The sequence below is a fragment of the Lactuca sativa genome, chromosome 3 (genome assembly GCF_002870075.4).
Source record: "Lactuca sativa cultivar Salinas chromosome 3, Lsat_Salinas_v11, whole genome shotgun sequence".
Classification (NCBI taxonomy): Eukaryota; Viridiplantae; Streptophyta; class Magnoliopsida; order Asterales; family Asteraceae; genus Lactuca; species Lactuca sativa.
The window spans coordinates 236,518,165-236,537,339 of record NC_056625.2 but is presented as its reverse complement, the minus strand read 5'-3'; the positions used below and the strand labels follow the sequence as shown (position 1 = coordinate 236,537,339).

The following is a 19,175-nucleotide window of genomic DNA, read 5'->3' as shown; positions in this document are numbered from 1 at the left end:
CTTTTGAAAGTTTATATGTGGATTACATGCTTATTATCTAGAATAAGTGTTAAATGTATATTTGATGACATACATTGTACGAACTAGATATGCCACTATTTCTATAAATAGATAGAATATAATAATATTATTTTTTTAAGACGTCCAAACCATTAAGCTAATAATACAAGTAATCACTAATAAAATAATATTATAATTATAAATGTTCAAATGATAATACGTACATCAAAGATTCAATTTCATTTGACTGGGCTTTCCCTATATCTCGGTATTTCCAAGTTGAAAGTCAACACCCATTCAAATAACAAGCCATAATTACAGAGGAAAGAAAGGGTTGTTTTGCTCCACTTCTACGAATTTCTCCAAATTCATCACCAGTTGATCTATATCACTCTAAACCCTAACCATCGTCGTTTTCCATATACCTTAAAGCAGCCGCCAATCAACATCGAATTCACCAACTTCGAACATCGGAGACTAACACAAAGTAGAAAGATGATATCAACTGGAGACTAGAGTGATCTCTAACCCTATCTTTATCTCGAACGTCCGGTCAACCACCACTACTAACCCCACCACCAAGTGACTTCGACGTCAATATTATCTAATACGATAACACCACCACCATTACCGAACACAAATACGATAAGATATGTCAGATGTGTGTGTGTGTTTTTATTTTATATTTTGAAAATGAAGATGTGTGTATTTTTTATATTATGCTTGTGTTTTATATGTTTATCAGTTTATGTTGGTGTATGAATGAGTATAAATTTGTTTTACGTATAAATCAATATATGTGGGTATTTCTTTGATGTTTTCAAATTCGGGTCTCTAATAGGTTATGTTTCATGTTTTTGGATGTGGATATACGAACGGTAGAGACAGACAATATGATCTCTACGAGGTGTTGCAGATATGTGTAGCATTCAATCTTTTGTAAAAAGACCGGTACATATATATGTGTATCTAGCTTCTGACTATTCTTCTCCATTGGGTTTATTGGAGGTTAGCAAACAAAATTCTTGTGTTTGTTACACTTTATCAAAACAAACCCTTTTCTGGTGCCCTGTTATCAAAAGCATACTCATTGTTTCTTCTTTTTGAATGTTTTTATAGCCTTGAGTAAGTTCATGTAGCCTCAAATTTTCTTGAATGTTTATTGTAGCTTCAGGTTAAGGAAATTTATGTTGGTATCTATTGGAACATTTTGGGAAAAAAAAACAAGTTGCTTCTATTGGGAAGAGCAAGGAAAAGTTGGCAAGGATGTACGAGGTTAAAGATCCAAATGGCATCTTTGTATTCACATTCAAAACTTACGTTGGTGGTGCCAAGTCAACATGTTTGGATTGCTTTATGATTATGTTGAGATTGTGAAGAATTATGAACCAAAATACAGGATTATCAGGGTAATTATCTTAATAATTTTTATTTACTGATAGAAGCATTTGTGTTATTTCTACTTCTGCCTTTGTGTTTGCACTTTTTTCCCTTAAATATCTTATGTCATTTTGGTTCTTTGTAGAATCGATTGGCTACCAAGGTGGAAAAGTCAAGAAAGAGCATGACAAACTAGATCAAGAGGCGTGAAGAAGGTAATTTAGTTAATTTACCAGTTTGAAGTTATTCTAGATAATAGAAAAGAACTTTAAACTCATTAATGGTTGGGTAAGACTACTATTTATCTGATAATGTCGATTTTTACCAATTTGATATGTTTCAGTTTGTCACATTTTTATTATTTTTTGGATTAGTTTTATAAACCGGTAAAACAAGTCCATCTTAGTTGCTTATATATTTAACCTTTTATTTCATTATGCAGGTTGACTTGGACGCTTTGTCAAAGAAAATGCATGTTTATTTTCTGTTGTACTTAAAACCATTTTTTTTATGAAATGGAGTTGGTTCTTGTAAATCATGTTCTAAGTGTGGATCTGCAGTAAAATTGATTGGGTAAGACTAACATAGTTATTATAGCTCATGAGCCTTTTTCCAACATGGATCGCCTTGAATATGGTCTTCACGAAGAAGAAGGTAGAGTTACATCATTAACTAACATTTTTTATTCATCACAAATTTCTTATAATAATCTAATTAGTATTAAAATTATGCTATTTTTCTTTTAAGTGCTTGCTTCTGGTGTGTTGTATGAATGATATGGCATTGTGATATGTTATTCATATAAACATGGTCATCAACAAAGGATTTAGATGTTTATTCATTTGTGTGGTGTTTGATGTTTTATGTGGGGGGTTATATATAGGCAGCACAATATTACAGAGCTTGAGAGTCTGTTACACAAACACAACTATATAGCTTAATCAAGTTTCTATCTTCTTCATGTTGGGTTTGTTCTTTTTACTATAATTGGATGTTAAAAGAAATTGTATTTGATTCTAATTGACATTGGTTTGATTAGTAAATATAGAAAGTAAATTACTATTTTTATATGATTAAGTAGGATGCTATCGTTGGTAAGAAATGTAGGCATGTTGTAATTACGTGAAAAGAATTGTAAGTATGTTTGTTGACAACTTCTTTCTGCTAATATGAGAATGCAAGTTTAAATGGACTTATTGGTAAGATCTAAATAAACTAACCAACGATGCAATTTCATATACGACATGTTCGTCTCTAATTTGTGTAACATTTATAACATAACTTTTTGTTAATCTAACATTTTCTACTTTTTATTATTTTTTTTGTTATTCTTTTTTGCTTATTACCTTTAGTTTATTAAATATTAGTAGATCACTCAAGTTTGTGTAGCGTACTCCATGACATTTTAATTTAGGTTTTATCAAATTTTATAAACGTGACATATACAAACATAAAGAAACAACTTCTAATGCCATAGTAAATTCAAAATTTACGTTGTTTAACCATTGTGAATTAGAGATGGATAATAACCAAATAGCCAGTTATCTACTAACAATTTGATATATATATATTTTCAATTAAAATATGATGCAATAATTCTTTTTAGTGATGGTAATTAAGAAGTTCATTTTAGGATTTTAATTTGAGCCACTGTTTTCTTCTTGATAATATAATTTAATTTGGCCACATATATTAGAGACTATAATACGCTTCTTTATTTTAAATGCTAATGGTCAGTGATAATACATAATTACAATAACTTGATATCTATTTCTTATTGACAAAAAATACAGTAATAAGTTAAATCGAAAGTTATTAATTAAAAAACAATTGTTATTGAAAATGATTCTTTATGTGAAATCGATAATTAAAAAGACATTTATTAATTAAAAAGCCGATTCTAGAACAAAGTGAACATGTCCCTAACGCCTTGTTCATGGGTTCTACTTAAGGAAGGATGTTGATGGATTTGAAGGGATCGTGAGGTATGTCGAAGGAAAATCGTGTTTCCGAGTTTCATTGATGGAAGGAAAGGGAGGGGAATGAAAGGATTTTAAAGCCATATTTTCTAGTTAAATTTTCCTCTCAAATTATGCGGATTCCGGAAGAAAACGAGGGAAATGAAAATCTTTTAGTTATATTTTCTTTTCCCTACCAACTCATGAGCACAAAAACTCAAAAATTTTCTTTCATTTCCTTTAAACTCGGGAAAAAGAAAATTTTTCTTTCCCTCTTTTTATTTTTATCAATATTTTCCTTCCTTTTCCTTTATTGAATTTACAAAAAAAAAAACCCTTAGGAACAAGGCATAACTAGATGATTCTAAAAAAAATTAAATCATAGAGAAGCATACTATTATATCACATGAAAATATGATTGGTAACTCAATATTCAACAATATATCAATTTAACCTTACTATTGGGGTCAACAAGAATATATACTCATTCGATACACGTGGATGTAATTTTTTTTTAATATCCAATAGAAGAAACTATACATCGAAAAGAAAATAATTGCCGCATACCACACTGCACAAGGTACCCCAATAGATATATCTTATTTACCGATAAATAGCATGCTTTTTTTTTTTTTGGAAATGTGACATTTTTTTTCCAAAATAAAACTAATCGAAACAAGAAAATTATTCACCGAATAGGACTAATCGCCACAAGGATACAACCGTCACCGAAAAGAATTGATCACCGTTCGAAAATTATTCGCTACCGCCGCTTTGCGCAGGTACATATTAGGTAATAATATCATCAATACACCTTGAATATATATATATATATATATATATATATATATATATATATATATATATATATATATATATATATATATTTCAAGGTGTATTGATGATATTATTACCTAATAATATAGAAATTTTATTACTGAAATAATTAATGTATATGGAATACCTAATACTCTGTGTCAACTATATAAACTAAATTAGGATATTTGCTATCTAAACAAAATTGGTATTGGAAGTTGATTACATAGATTGTAGTATCATCTAGTTTCTAAACCGGGACGTATAGAGGATGCTTAGATCTAACTTGGTTGGATAATAGTGTAGTTATATGTTATATTGCGATAATATGTTATAAAAAGGAAAATGGTTTTGGATGTTGATTACAAGCATTATAGTTTTTGCTAGTGATGCAATAAGACTTACAAAGGATGTTAAGTTCATGTTAAGGTTAAACCATGTGTTCGTACAAATATTACATAGGAAGGAAATTGTGTTGGATGTTGATTATGGATATTGTAATCTTGTCTAGTTATGCACTAATACCAAAACGGGATGCTTACTTCAATTAATTTTGGAAATTAGGTAGCATCATATTAAGGCTATGTTAGAGATGGGAACAAAGAGTAAAACTCTGTTCGATGAAACTAATGATTTGGTGGGGTTCTGGTTATATACTAGAGTACCACATTAGCATTCCCCCTCCTTTTCAGAAAGCCATAAATTATATGTCTATAATAGGCAATCATTAGGTGCATGGATGATTAGTCATCTGTCAGAGTAGGATGAATACCACTAATTAAACCTAGTCTTATGGAATCACTGGAAAACTTATAGTATGTAGGTGTAATGAACTATGTGTTCATTCGATGTACTGTATCCCCCATAGTTGCCTTTATTAACTAACACATGCTACAAAGGACTCCCCGAAGCAGTATACTCAACTTTTTGCTTACAAAGATCCATCAAAATAGATTTTATAAGATTACTATTATACGATAAGTATGTGAGGATCGATGGGATGAATAACAAAGGGTAAAGTGACTCATAGATATTTGTGATTTGTTGTTGGATAACAGTTGTTTTTTCAAGTTTATTGATTATGGGTCATCATCCAAAAAAAATTATGGGATTAAAACCTTATGTATCTCACTAGGTTTCTCAACTTAAATCACTCAATTTATATACATCATAGGTGATGGTGTTAAAACTGCTCGAGAGTTTAATATGATTATGAGTGATCAAAGAGAGTACTAGCAAGTGTTGAGGACCGTTAAGTCCATACGTTTTAACGATGTTGTGTATTTATTATAACATCCTTAGAGTTTTATTATTTTGAAGCAAACATTCGTACTCAAAAGTGTCTTAATATATTGGGATTTTTCGCAAATAAAGATGTTATGGTGTGTAAAGCGTAAGAAAAAAAATCAGTTCTCAAAAATAATGAATGTCACAATAGTTTTTTAAAAGTTATTAATTATTATTATTTTGATATCATAAAAACTAAGAAAGAAGGCTAAAAAATTAAATATATATATATATATATATATATATATATATATATATATATATATATATATATATATATATATATATATAGTTTATGAGAATCGAAAAATAAGAAGTTTAGTTATCAATGTAAATAATAATAACTATTTTTTAAACCGTACCACTTATTTATTTATTTATTTTTTAAATATTATAGCTTTAACACTTGTAGTGAATAGAAGGTAACGATAACCCATAGTCTATTAATCTATAGTCTCGTTAATACATGTATTGTCAAACTTTTCTTTTTATAATTATTGGTAATGAACTACCATCAATATATATATATATATATATATATATATATATATATATATATATATATATATATATATATATATATATATATAATGGTTGTAAGAAAACATTCGACGTTAGCTGGTTAGTGGACTGGGTTAGGGATTAATCAGCTAAGTGGGGATTAATCGGAGACTATTAATTGCTAACTTATTGAATTTTAAAAAATTAAATATGACTAATATCATATCAATGGTCATAAATACAGTATATCATAACAAAATAGGTTAACATGTTTGATACAATACAAATCATTCCTCAAATACTTTCTTTTGATACAGAACTTCATCAAATTGATAAAATTTCGTCATTCTCGACTGCTTTAGTCATTCTGTAGGAGTAGGGGTAAATAGAAAATTAATCGGGACCTAGTCAAGATATTTACAATATATATATATATATATATATATATATATATATATATATATATATATATATATATATATATATATATATATATATATATATACTAGGAAATTTATCGGGGGCGTGATAATCACGGCCCTAAAGAATCGATCGATAAGCTAGTTTTAAGAGATCTTAGGGAAAACACCGACTTTAGAGCTTAGTTTGATCAAGATATTGATGCTTTTAACCAACGGTTGGTGCATTTATGCACAAAAAGATAATCTAAAGTGATGAGTTGCACAAGAAATAGCAATATACTTTCATATGCACAATCACAATCAATAAAGTCTTCAAAAAGCATATTTGGAGTCCATATCAGCATAAACCTATGAATACAGGAAGCTGTCATAACAAGGGACTTTTAGATTCTTTAAAACTTTTATCCTTTTAGCTCGTTCTTTTCTATTACTACTTGCTCGCAACATATTTCTAAATAACCGGCTTTTGATAACCAAAATATATCACATAAGACCATTGAACCAAGTTTCAAAAATGAAATTAAAAAAAACTTACAATAAGATTTGTAATTCATAGAGTGAAGGCAAATTACTTTTGAAAGACCTTCAGCTTATAAGCACCATTTCCTATTGTTCGACTTCAATCGAATGAAGAACCCAATAAAATTAAAATTAATTCTTAATGGAACGCCTGCAATTAAACGTAGGATTAATTAAGACAATGAACAGATCCTGTATTATAGACAATGATAAACAATTTTGTTCTTTAGTTGAAGAAAGTGAATGAAATAATAATACTAAACTTCATCTTTAACTTATTGGACACAATTTTGCACTTCTATGAAACTATGTTTCACTTTTTCCTTTTGAAATGGACACAGTTTTGCACTTCTATGTAACCACCCCTGTATAAAAGTAAACCTTATTGAGTTTAAAATAGGGTGAATATTTCAATCTATTAGAAATTTGCAAGACCTGTTACATAACCATCACATTTGTTGTCATTAATACCTTCGACCATCTTTTGTAATACTTTAACAGCAAGAGTATCAAAAAGTTAGAAAAAAAGGCATTTATTGTCATCACTTTTGACATGTGCGTTTTCTTGAAATCAGTCTCATTCTATGATGCATGGAAACTTCTCTAAGGTTGCAATTCCCGTTTCCGAAACTTCATGGAAACGGATACTCCATGGAAACTCCTTGGAAACGTTTCCTGAAAGTACCGGGTATCATGGAAACGTTTCTGCAAAGTTTCCTTGAAGTTTCGGTGAGGTTTCCTAGCCGTTTCTATTTTATTTTAAGGTTTACATGGGCTTTTTTAAGTTTAAATCCAAAAAAGGCAAATGGGCTACTATTTTTAAGGCTCAAAACGTATTTGATACTCCCCTAAGTCCCTAACTGATCGTCCATCAAAGTCTCTCCTGTCGTGAGTCGTCTCCTTTCTTCTCCTTCTTGATCAAAGGTGATTAGTCGATCACAATTCACAAGGATCATTAAACATCATTCACCACCATTCTTGAATCTCTTAATTCCTAATCACATCATCGATTATGCCTTCTCAAGAAACACAAGGATCAACTACATCAACAGACCAACCTCCATTGTGGGGCTTTACATCAATATATCTATTTTGGAATTTCTTTAATATATATATATATATATATATATATATATATATATATATATATATATATATATATATATATACACACACACACACACACATATTTTTGTATTGTCGTATCTCTGCCGTATCCATATCTTGATTTTTTGGGTTTCGCTGTTTCTCGTTTCCGTTTCCGTATCCGTTTCCAATTGCAATATTCGTTTATGTGCAACTTAGCTCATTAGAAATTACTCTTGTTCAACAAAATGCAATTACAGTAGATCAAGCTCACTAAGATTGAACTTTAACCTACTTTATGTAGGACCTCTCTTTTTAAAACAATTATAATGAAACTAAACAACAAAATCAATTTAAAATAAAGGGGAATACCAAAGTTTATACCTCAGACACCAAATAAGTTGTTTTTGTAATCTTTAAATTCAAAGGTTAATACAAATTATGTCGTGATATTATACCAAACAACTCAATTAACTCCAGTAAGTCAATGATTATTGCTTCAAAATACACAAGTGACTTGAGATTACAAAAGACATAAGAAAAATAACAGTAAGTAGACAGGGAGGGGCCTAAAATAGAGAAAATTTGATTCACATATATACAAACTTACTCCAATTGAGTAAATAATACCCTTTTATGATGAAAAATTCAATTCAAATGAACCTGAAAGCATTTTTTTTGGTTTAGTTGACAATACCAGAAATTGTTTAGCGTTATCCATTTCATCTGATATTATTTCAAAGCTTGGTCAGAACCTGGTTCAAATGTAAAAACCAGATCAGGTTCTTCTTCCTTCAGAGCATTAATGGCTCTGTCCACAGATTTACTCTATTTGAATAACCAACAAATAAATTAGTACAACTTCGGTAAAATGCATACATTTATGGTTTAATAGAAACAAAAGTCTTTCTCTCAATATGAAAACCAAACTTTGTACTATGCCCTTTAACTTAAAAATCAAAAATAAATATAGAAGTTAAATAGAAAAATAAAGAAACTAATTTAGCATCTATTTGTAAGCAATAGAAGATTTCAAAAACCCTATTTTCTCTTGATTACAACACAAGGGTAAAGTTGAGTTCCTCTTTTTGATTAATCACAGCCAAATCTCTTCTAATGTGATAATATCAACACCGAATTTTGTAGTAGATACTTTCTGTTCTTTAACATGAAAAGAAACTTACCATTTACAATAATTTGACATGACAATGATTTCAAGCACATAAATAATCAATCATGCAAAAAATAGGAAAAAATCACCTTAATTTGGGCTTCCATGGCATCAATTTTGACAATCGAAATGGGCGCACCCGATACTGTAGGATTGATTCCGTTAAACCACCAAAACCAAAAAATTAGAACAAAACTATCAAACAATCAACATATCAGTCGATTACGGTTCTTCATTTTAAAATCCAAACATGATCAATCACGTAAAAGGGAGCTTCTAGAGAAAGAAGACATCACTTTAGGGCTCAAATAAGCACTGAAAGCCAAATTAAACATAATCAAATTAGAAAACCTAAACATACCCTTAATTCTATTAAAAAAAAAAATTAAGAAAGAATGCAGCCTGGGAAAGGGTCGATACGGGGAGGCAAAGGAGAAATAGAGATATGTCAGAGTAGCATTTATGATGATGGACATTGATGGAAGAGGGTTGTGTAAGCATAGATAGAAAAGGAGTCCCAATTCAGACCATCAATTAAATAAGACAGCAACACCCTAACTGAATTAGTTGTCCTGACAGCTGCGACATCAACTATTCTGGCTGGTGGTGACGTCAGTTGACCGGAAAGATGTAAATGAGGAATGATCTTGAGACGGTCCTGACTGACCTCTTTTAGGCGAAGGAAGGAGAAATCAAGAAATGATGAATATAAGATTAAAAAAGGAATTACCTTAATCCACTTGGAGAAGAAGCATATAGCGTTGTATTGGAACATAACTAATGCTTATAGAACAAATGACCCTTTAAAATGGGGTCCACGTGTAACCTCCGATGATTAAGCTATTTGAGGTGCCAAAGAAGAAGTCGAATGTGGCAAGCAGCCTGGGAAATCTTGTGTTTATCGACAATGAAGAAAACCCTACAGTTAAGCATCAGACGCCACCATGAGATAAGCATGAGGCTAGGAGGTAACAGTGAGCCGGTGTGAAGGAAGCAACCAAGCTGCTGTACCATGTTTTAAAATTAATTAAATTTTTATAATAAAAGTTCAAAATTATTAATCAATTATTTTTAAAAAATTATTAATTAAAAGATATTTTTAACTATATAAATTTTAATCATTGATTTAAATAAATATATGAAATTATATCATTTTATAATTTGTATTATTTTTATTTTAATTTTTATTCTAATTTATTGATTTAATTTAATTAGAGTGGGAAATTTAAAATTTGAAATTTAAAATGAAGAATTAATAGTTTGACAAGTGACATACATTAATTATGAGACATAATAATGCATCACATGGCAAAAGGAGCATAAAATATGTATTAATTAGGAGGCTTAATAGGATGATACATGTCAAAAGGAGAATAAAATTATTCTTTTACTAGTTTATAACCCGTGGGAACCACAGTTATAAAATTAATCAAACTTTTATAGCAAAAACTCAAAATTATTAATAAGTTATTTTAAATAAATTATTAATTTAAGAGATATTTTTTATTAATTATGTGAAATTATAATCATTGATTCAAATAAATATATAAAATTAATTTTTTAATATATACTAGGTGTGATATCCGCGTATTACACGGGTTGATTTAAAAAAAATGAAATATTAAACTAAAGTGTAAACTGAAAATATTTTTTAATATACAACTTTAAAATAAGAAGGGGATTAACGTATTTAATACTTTACATATATATAATTTTAATTTTAAAAATTGAAACAAATCAAAAATTGACAAGTGGATAATATATATTTCAAAAATACTACAAAATGACAAGTGTCAAAACTAATGAGCGATTGACATGTGGCAAAAAAAACCTTTATTTATTAAGGAGGATTAGATATTTTTATTTGTGAATTAATGAAAAAAATAATTTAAAATTTAAAATTTAAAATAGAATCACATTAATGAGGAGGTCTAATAAATTTAAAATGGAAAACTAATAGATTGACAAGTGGCAAAATATTAATTAAAATGTCTAATATGGTGAAACATGGCAAAAGAGTTACTCTTTTATTAGTATAGATTAGATTAGAATAGTAATATATATATATATATATATATATATATATATATATATATATATATATATATATATATATATATATTAAAAAACTTATTTAACAATCAAAAATCACACAAAAGGAATATATAGAAAGGTTTGATCGATCGAGAAAAATCATCAAATTCTTACCTTCTTTTCCTAACCATCGAGGTTGTTAGTGTTTTGATATTACCTCTTCTTATCGCAAGAAAAAAAAATCATTTTTTTTAAAAAGCTTATAAAATATTTTTTATATTTGAAATAAATAAAAAGAGGGCCAAGTAGTTAAAAGTAATTAGTCTATGAGAGTCGATAAATAAATAAAAATTAGTCATAAATGGAAATCATAATAACTATTTTCTAAACCATTTAACATGAATTCATATAAGATAGCATAGTTTGAACACTTATAAATAAAATAAAACAATAATAATAATATTTATGGTGATCAGTTTAATATATTTATAAATAAACAACAATAAATATGAAGCTACTAGTAAAACTATTATGCTTTAGAGTGATTTGTTGTAACATCCGGATGTTGAGGTATTTTCAATTGCAACCATTTGTATGATTAAAAATTGCATTTTGGTCCCTAGGTAAGAGAATGAGTACAAAATGGCCCATTGTGGCATTTTGGTAATTTTGGACATTGAGGAGTAAACTAAGTGTACGTGTGTATGCAGAGCATACTAGGGCGCGCGCTAGTACGCTGGGCATACACCTTGTACACGGGGCGTACCTGAAGAAAGTCCAAACCATAAATTTTAGGGTTTGGTCCATATATAAACACCATTATAGCCTCATGTCTCGTTTTTTCATCAGCCTCCATCACCTCATAACGTTTTTGCATACCCTAATCTATCTTGTGAGCATTTTTGAGCTTGTTTGTGTGTATGTTTTGTGCCTTTAAAGAAGAAAGAAGGAAGTAGAGACCATCTTGGAGGAGTGATGCACCATAGATCCAGAATCACATCATCATTTGACACCACTTGGAGGTATAAAGTTATTAACTTGGTGAAGTTATACTTATATCTTGGTTTGGGCTTGATTTTATGTTCTTTTTGTCCAAAATATGGTGATTCTTGAGCATAAAAATGTGGTCTTGATGGGTGGTTTTGCGCCATGCATGCTATAAAAGGTCTTAAGGAATTAAGATGTTGAGATTTTGTGGATTAAGCACTTTATGGACATGCAAGTCATGAAGTGGGAAACTTTATGACTCTTAATGGTATTTTGCCCTTGGATCTGAAAGTTGGATGTAAGAGGTTAATCTATTAAGCTCTTATAATGGATCTGAGAAGTCTGGGCATACGCCCAGTGTAACCTGGAGTATGTAGCGTATACGTGGTCAACCATCCCGATTATGGTCAAAGCTCGAGTATGTCCTACATACCTCCGGAGTATGCCTTGCGTACGAAGCCTGAGTCGACTCGGTTGTGTTGAATAGGTTGACTTGCTGATTTTGACCAGTTTGACCTAGGGTATTTTGGGTATTTAATAAATAGTTGATTTTGGGTCTCTATCTGTTGAATAGGTGACCTGTAGTGCCGGTATTTGGAGCAATTTATCGTTCAACTTATCGTCAGACTATAAGATGAACCTTCCTCACTATACTTGCAGGTCGAATGCACCAAGATCGGCCCACTGGATTGATATCTTGGTTTTACTATATGTTGTATGTTGTAGTGATCTGTTAGATTTATATCCTGGTATATAGGATGTTGCTATATTGTAGTGATCTGTTAGATCTGTATGACCATCTATATGTGCTAGCTTTTGATTCTTATGGTATATGTTGATATGTGATAGTGTATCGGGTTGAGGCGGTCCTGCTTTGTGCTGAAGGCCAAGATACCCAGGGTGGTCCAGATAGACTGAAGGCCTGCGAGGCGGACCAGTCAGGCCGAAGGCCTGGAGAACGGTCCAAATAGGCTAAAGACCCGGTGAGGCGGTCCATTCATGCTAAAGGCTCTATATGTATATTGTTGTGTGTTATGTTTATGTGGTGGTAATTTAGGGGAGGTCACTAAGCTTTGGCTTGTGGTTTTAGTTTATTGTTTCAGGTACTTCTGATGATCGCGGAAAGGCGAAGGTGTGGCCATACACATCCTCTTGTTTTGTGGACTTGTGATTTTGGGATACTTTAACATTGATAAACACTTTGGAAATAATGATTTTGTAAACATTATATGATTTTGGGATGTTTTAAAAAGTTTAAAATCATTGTGATTTTTGAGATGTCACAAGTTAGTATTGGAGTATTGGTTTGAGCGAGTTGGAGGAACATCCGTATGAATCCAGTCTCAAACTAAGGAACTGCAAGGGTATTAAAATGAATTTCAAAAATTGTCTTCAAAGGTAACCAAGGAAGGATGTGATGTGTATGATCAGTTGAAGCCAGAAAGTAAACCCCAAGCTACCACACTGTTATTTGATATTATGTTATGATAGAAAAACAAGCTAGTGATAGGCTAGGGATCTTCTGGAATTCCATGATCGAAAATCCTAATTATATAATGCATGATTGCCCAGGGTTTCTTTCTTATACGAAACTAACATCATTACTGTATTTTCTTAGTTCGAAACTAACATCATTACTTTATTTCATTAGTTTATGAATTAGAGTTGTAAATGACTAAGATTTTATAGCCTGGGAATATTTGATTTGGCCTTATTTCCTGTTCATTGTCTGGTTGTGGGCTTAGAGTACAATCAAGTATTTGACTGTCTATAGGATCCAGTGTTATGTATAATGGGTTATTAGGGTTACAACTACAATGCTCAAAGCGGAAAAACATTTAAACAATTCAAATGATTAGGGCACCTGAAACCTAATAGGTTTTACGTCTTTCACATATAGGAAACATACTATGAATTGTTATCCTACAAAAATTTCCTATGAAAAACAAATTCATAAGAACAAGAAACTTACCTTGAAGATTATTATTGCAAAATAACCTGGAATTCCTTCTACAAAAACTTTTGGCAACAATCACCACAAGCATCGTGCCTCTAATGGTTCACAACCAAACCCTAGCAACCAAGGAACTTGAAGAGAGAGAGAGAGAGAGAGAGAGAAGGGGGGAGAGAAGGGAATTTTGGCCTAACCTCTAAGGAATGACATGGCCAAAAATCATAATCCTAGGGGCCTTTATATAGTGTAGTCAGGAAACCATAGATAAGCCTAAACCAAATATAATAATTTTATCTTGAACCAGGTCACCAAGGATAATTTTAGAAACCCTAAGGCTCCTTAAAACCGTCCATAGCCTCATGGAGGGTTCTAGAATTCCTATTGCTCAACTATTAAAAAATCGCTCTTTAGTCCTTACACTTTAAATTAATTATTTTAATCACAAAATTAACTCCAATTGATTTCTGATTAATAATTAATTAAATAAACTATTTCCAATTTATATATTATCCTCATAATATATTAACAAATCATTCACTTTTATTTCTAATTAATTTATTAACCATATAATAAATTAATAAATCAGTCTTTCTCTTTAAAAGCTATCCTATTCAATTGCCAAATTTGAGGCAACCCAAAAGGACTATTCTACCATTAATTTAATTTTATCCCAATTATATTTATGGGCTTAGACACCTAATACAACAGTATCCCACTTGGATAAGTCTAATAACTATAATTTCCAATATAAATTCCAAATTGATCTGTAAATTGCAGCTACCACAAGCCGTTGTCGAACTCTGACCAAGTCAGTTACGTGCCCTAAGATAAGTGATCAAATCTTCCTTCGTTCTACAAGATATTGTTATAATCAGTCTGATTTCCAAGATTTTGTTTCTCTACTTCTCAATTTATGACGACTGAATTCAGACTACTAATTGAACACATCAATTCAATCCAAGCTTGGCCAAGCACTTCAGATCCCAACATCAAATCATTGAGGGGCCCAAAATTATCGTTTTTCATGTTAGGGTAAAAGGAATAAATAAACTTTAACTTATATGCTTGCACTATATACTCATGAAATCATGCACAAGAGTATGTTTTATAACATCAGGATACTGGTGCGTTTACATATTATCAATGCACAACTTACTTATAAACAACAACTCATATATCTTCGTTTTAAGAATATAAGATATTATTGTCTCAAAATTACTTGTAATAAAATCCATGAAGTAATTCTCTAAGTTTCAGTTTATCCAACACTCAGAGTCCCCATTTTCTAAGTACTCATGAACATTGAAGCAAAACTATTGCTATGTCTAATCTCCTTAGACAATCTACAATGAAATTCATGACAATCTTAATTCGCTACTTACTTCCAAAAGTACGATCAACTATGGATTTCAAATAATCTAATTACTTAGGAAGTAAAACATGCAAAGTCAAACATAATAATAACCTAATTAACTATGTCAGCATGATGGAGACTTAACTAGTCCATGCCAACGATGATGTCGAAACTTTTAATTGATACAGGCATGAGGTCAATTGGGAATGCGTGATTATCTAGAGACAGGGTACATTCTATGAAAATTTTGCTAAAAGTCTCAGTCTTTCCATTAGCCATTTCTACGACGAACGTTTCTTTTAGTGCTTACAATGCTTGATTAAGTAAGTGTTTAAATTCTTGGTTCACGAAACTCCTCTCTGCTCCACTATCAAATAGTATGCATGCATATCAGTTATTGAGGAGGAGCATACTCGTGACTATGGTGGGGTCCGCTACTGCTTCCTCGTGACCGATTTCAAGAAGTCTTCCTGCTCCGCCAACATTCTTGGCCTTAGGGAAATTTCTTTTGAAGTGCCCCGTTTAGCCACACCCGTAGCAGGCCTGGCTCGCTCCTGTGTCAGGGACCTGGGTGATTGGCCTAGCTGGTGCTTTGCAGAAATGGGCCGTGTGCCCCTTCCTGTCATAGTTAACACAGTGCATTTCACGGAAGGGGCCGTTGTGATGGAAATTGCACTTGTTGCACTTGGGCACGCTCCCTGCATATTGTTTCGATGGCGTTGGGTTTGAAGGGGTTGTTGCAACATGAACATCCACAACCTCCTGTTTTTTGGCAGAGGGCTGTGCTGATTGCCCTTTCTTCTTATCCTATAACTCCCTCTTGTTATCACTTGTTTTGGCTGGTTCTGGGACAGTAGAGGTAGTTGTGGTTACTTGTGGTGGGACTCCGTAGTCCATGAGTCTCTGGGCCACCATTTTGCACTGTCGAATGTAGAGGGGTTCAAAGCCAAGACATTCCCCTAAAACGGAGGTACCAACCCCCAAATGTATCTTTAGATCTTCTTGTTCTCTGTGGGGACCATACTTGGACATAGGGCCACCAAGTCACTGAACCTTGCCGTATAGGCCACTATGTCGGAACCTTTCATCTTAAGGCCCCATAGCTCTTGCTCGAGCTTCTGGACTTCGCCCCTCAGACAGTATTCCGCTGACATAAGGTCCTTCAGCATATTCTAACCGATTTCGTTAGCCATTACCAATGTGAGTGACTTGACATGGCCATTCCACCACGTCAGGGCTCTATCAAAGAAGGTGCAGGCGGTAAATTTTACTTTGCTAACCTCCGGGCAGGAGCAGATCTCAAAGTTCTCGGTCTATTCAATCCATTGTGACAGGGCCAGAAATCGTCTAGTCCCATTAAAGATCCTAGATTTGCAGTTGGTGAAGTCCTTGTAGGTGCATGACTGTCACCTTGGTTTGAATGGGTACCTGTTCCCGCTCCACTGGTGCCACCAGAATTTATCTGTGTCATGGCTGCGGTTACAGCCGCAGTTACGGCAGCTTGAAACATTGTTGGATCGAACTGTGGTGGAGGTGGTGGCAGAGTTGGAGGTATTGGACAGTTTCTGTTTGTACATTTGCGAGGCGGCATCTTTTAGCTATAAAAGATGAAACGATGGTAAGACTTCCATAGAGTTATCAAGAGGAATAATATTGAGCTAGATTAGAGTTTGATAGAAATGATGGTAAGACTTCCATAGAGTTACCTAAGGGTAGATCTACATCATACCAACAAAGGGAAAACTTGACAGCATAAAGATCTAGGGAAATAGTACATGCTAGACATGAATATTTACATAAAAGAGTGCTACTTAGAGCATCTATGAAGGCTCGTCCCTTAAATCAAAATAAGGGCGAGTAGAGCATCTTCTACTAACGATGGGCACCCCTCGGACGAACCCTTAATTCAGCCAGTTGACACTCCACATCAAGCAAGTGTCTCTCATTCACTGACAGGCACGCTCGGAGCTCTATGACTTCAGCTTGAGTTGCAGCTAGCTCCCGCTGCAGAGCCTTATTATGGTTTACGGATCTCCCATGAGCAAATTCAAGATTCCGAATACGATCCGTATTGGCAATGGAGTCAGCATCAAGCTCCACATTTTGCTGAAGGGCTATCATGCCCAGCTCAACATTGCGAGCCACTCGACGAACCAAGATGGGAAGAATTATGTTTGCTGAGCCTGCCTTACTAAGGTTGTAGAAGCGGCGGTCTCCATTGTATGGGAGGGGTTGACCTTGCTCATGGCTCCACCTAACCAAATTTTATGCCCACAAAGGCGTTGGGCCATGGAATTCAGGCAGGAGTTAGGATTTAGCATTGGGGCCACTAGAGGTAGATTCTCGACTTCAGGCTCTGAGTCTGCAACTTCAGGAAAATTTTCAGCAAAATCGTCATCTAAAGGAATTCCAGGATCCTCTCCTGGCTCCTTTCGATCCATGCTCCATTTCCCTGATTGTGAAAGTACGGGTCTCTAGGATGATGAAATCCTGACATGATATCTACGCGGGAATAAAGGTATAAGAGACAATTAATAGTCGTATAAACTATCAATACTTATAGAGAAGTGATTCTCATTAGTTACTTCTATAATTATGCAGTGTGTACCAGTTATATATAAACTGAGACAGGATAGACCTTCGAATAAAGACCCAACTCAAAGTCTACAACCAAACAAGGAACATGAAGTAAAGCGAAAGTCATAGCTTCTGAGTCTATAGCATCTTATTTATACATAACCTTAGCGTATCCACTCTGTAGTTATAGACTTATTAATAAGCATCTTTTAGTTTTCACATAAGTTAATATTTACACAATATACTCCTATAGTATTTTAAGTTTGTTTTATGTTCTTACTGTTTCTTTGTGGATAGTTGGTAAGTTTTAGACTTGCTGCAACACCACAACCATTCTCAGTCATATGCTAATCACTCCTCGGATAGACATAGTTGATCAGGCTATGTCATTCCTATGACTGACCATACATCCCCAAGTTCACTTGTGCTGTTAAATAATCACAACACTTTTGTTTTGTTCTAGTATGATATTGATCTTAATATGAATGGACGTATGTATACTTTTAGTAAAGATACTTGTTATATTTTAAAGTATAACTCTTGGTCAGAGTATTTTAAACCCATCGTATTTATAGTTGTATATCTTTTATGGGTTGAAATACTTAGTTCACTATAAACAATACTCTAATACCAATCTGTCACACCCCCAAACCGAATTGGCAAAAACATTCAGGGGTGGAGGACGTCATGTACTGTATCATAACAATGCACAATAGTAAATCAAGCAACAACATCCATTGCATTAATAATAATAGTTAATACATGTGTTCTTTGTAAAGTTTAAATGACACGAAAAATCTATAATCAAAATAAAGACAAGTCTTGAATAAACTCCATCTTCCCAAAACCTGGCCATCTGTACCTGTCTACTCGTGACCTGAGAATACAAGTTATTTTGAAAGAGTAGATCAACATTTAAGCTGGTGAGTTCATAAGTAGTTTAGTGCCATTATGCTGTATTTTCTTCACGGAATGTTTGTATTTGTATCATAAAAATGGTTTGTTTAGTTTCCCAGAAAATCCTATATTTTCTACTTATAATGAAATGTAGTCTTCTACCAAGACCCAACTGTTTGTATGTTGGTTCTCTTATAATAATGAAAAAGAAATGTTTGCACTAACGAATGAT

At 32.5% G+C, this 19,175-nt stretch overlaps 1 long non-coding RNA gene across 2 annotated transcripts; it reads right to left on the bottom strand.

The window, feature by feature from the left end:
• Nucleotides 1-8,435: 8,435 nt before the first annotated feature.
• On the bottom strand, nt 8,436-10,141 carry LOC111902433 (uncharacterized). Of its 2 annotated transcripts, XR_002853776.2 has the most exons (3): nt 9,871-10,141; nt 9,230-9,455; nt 8,436-8,797 (listed from the first exon to the last, which is right to left on the bottom strand). It is a non-coding gene; the product is annotated as an uncharacterized LOC111902433 (long non-coding RNA). The 2 variants fall into 2 exon arrangements; XR_002853775.2 differs by lacking the exon at nt 9,871-10,141 and having other exon boundaries at nt 9,230-9,860.
• Nucleotides 10,142-19,175: the final 9,034 nt, after the last annotated feature.